The sequence below is a fragment of the Nicotiana tabacum genome, chromosome 4, assembly GCF_000715075.1.
Source record: "Nicotiana tabacum cultivar K326 chromosome 4, ASM71507v2, whole genome shotgun sequence".
NCBI classification, from domain to species: Eukaryota; Viridiplantae; Streptophyta; class Magnoliopsida; order Solanales; family Solanaceae; genus Nicotiana; species Nicotiana tabacum.
The window spans coordinates 16,117,552-16,120,317 of NC_134083.1; positions in this window are offsets into that span (position 1 = coordinate 16,117,552).

The window sequence follows — 2,766 nt, forward strand, 5'->3', positions numbered from 1 at the left end:
GTTCGGAGAGGAAATAGAAATATTTAAATCGAATCCAAACGTTAATTTAAATAGTCTCACTTGCTAAGTGTCAATACCACTCCAAAGAAAAATTACAGTACTATGCACAATTAAATCAACTATTTACACCTTCCTTTTAGCAATTTCTATACTTATAAGTTATTGTTGGATCAGTTCACTTGCTACCTTCGGACTAAAGAGAGAAATCACCAATAAATTTTATCCAACAAAGCTTGGATTTATGTAGATAATCATCTAACTTTTTGTACCTTTACAAAATTTCAATTGTAAATTTTTATAATCTTTATTCCAATTTCATCAATCATAGTCACATATTTTAGTGCTTTCTTTTTTGCATTCCTTTATCTTTTTACCTTTTTTTCTGACATTGCCAGGCATCAAACATTTAATTCAAGGTGGTGCAGAGTGCAACCAAGTAGTATACTATTATCTTGACATGATCCTATTCCCAAATTATAATTTCTATCTGTCTTTTATTTTATTTTCCTTTGTCTTTTTTGTGCTAATCAGGTCTATCGGAAATAATCTATCTAACTCATAGGAGAAGGGCAAGGTCTTCATACACACTATCCTTCATAAACCCAAAGGCGATTCAACAATATTGGTGGCCTAAAGCCAAACCTCAATTAGAGGCCTTAAATTTATATAATAAAACTAGTAAATATGTTCGCGCTTCGCGCATTTCTTAAGATATGACCAAATAATTATTATTCTTAATGTTATAACAAAAGAATCAATTCTATGTCATTCATCAATTTTATCTTTTTTTTATATTCTAACACTACCGATTGTTCATTGTTGCTATTGTATTGTCAAATAATTTCTCTTTTGGTTATATATTCTTCCAACCCCGCATTTTTGCATATATAGCATTGAGCCTTCAAATTCATAACATACATTATATTCTTCCTCACAAATCTTATCGATCGACAAATATAAAGGTTACAATATATTTCTTGATTTGAGGAAATAAAATTGGAAAGTAAGACAACATTTATTTGATAAATAATGAAGTACTAACTATTGACATTGCTCCATGTTGCACCATTGGCCATAATATGATAATATTATTAGAATAAAATGAGCTAAAAAATAAATATAATGTTTTATATAATTAGGTACTGAGTTAAATCCAGCAAAACATTTAGCTCTTTATGTATTATTGTCATAATTTTTTGTAAATTTCCCTGATATAATATTAATATCAAGAAGAATAAATATAAAAAATCCAACACAAGGTTTAGTTTTAGATTTTTGTAAAATCTTTGTATCATCCTTCTTTCTTTTCTTTTTAAAAAAATATGTATACAGTTTTTGGATTTCCAGAATAAGGTATACGATAAAAGGAAAATGAGAGAAATATAACCTTTAAGATATTAATTAATAATTGAGAAAATATTACTTTTGAAAACAAAAGTTCGACATATTTTTTCTATGGTATTTCTTAATTTTTATAATATAAAATATGACAAATCTCAGACAATCAAGGCGAAAACATCAAAAAATAAACTATTCATTCTAAAACTTACACTATTTGAGAGCAAACTACAAGACCTATCATTTTTCGAAGTGAAAGAGAAAGAAGTAGAAGTCAGTAATTCCCTCTACATTATTTCTAAGATTTTCTTCCAGGAAAATCTAGAAGAATAAATAATATTCTATTTGATAATATATTTTCAGATTTTTTTCAAAATCTAATAAAATGTAAAATATACTTTTAGTTGGAATGCTTCAAGATTATGTTTTTGATAAATACATTGAGGAAACAAAATCAATCCCGCGATTTAACTACTTAATACATTTTTAAGTCCAAATGGGTATTCACACATATATGTTTAACTTCTCGGTTACACTGTACTAAAAGTTTCACAAAATTAAACAAAAAATAGCTTCATATATATAGGAATACAAATAAAGTTTGAGCACAACTTTGTGACAAAAGCATGAGAAAATACAACAGATGTATACCTTTAAATTTTTTATCTTACAGGATATTGCACTTTTTGAAACAGTTTCTGCAATAACATCCTCAGACGAAAAAATAAGCTTCAATCAGTTGTCACATAAATAAGAAATCAGTTTCTTTTGCTATGTCCAGATTTGTGCTCAAAGAAACAACGTATTCAACATTAGAAGACCAATATATGTGTAATTCAATTTTCAAGGAAAGCAAAGATCTGAACCTTACCGTCCGTTTAAAAAAAAAGGAAAAAAGGCCCAAAAATGACCTTGTGGTATTCGAAATGGATCAATTATAATCCCCGTTTAAATTTGAATCCAAAAATGACTCTGCCGTTATAAAATGGGTCTAATAATGCCCTTATGTTATTCAAAATGGATCAATAATGCCCTAGAATTTTTTTTTTTCTAAAAATGCTTTTAAAAACTGAAATATATATATATTCTGTAAAATCAAGAAAAAGAAAGGAATTTGCAAAATATATATTTTTAAGTCTTTTCAGTTTTTTTAAAGTATTTGTTTTGTAAAAACTGAATTTTTAAAAAAAAAAAAAAAAAACTAGAAATTTATTGAAAAAAAATAAAAAACTAGAAATTTATTAAAAAAAAACCGACATATAACTGTAAATGAATATTTAAAAACCGACTAAACCGACATAATCGTACCGTGCCGAACCGATTTTTAGTTTTTTTTAAATAAAATCGTATATTTTTATATAAATCTATAACTGTACCGATAATTATGGTAGATTTTTTATTTTATAAAAATAAATCGAAAAAATATTG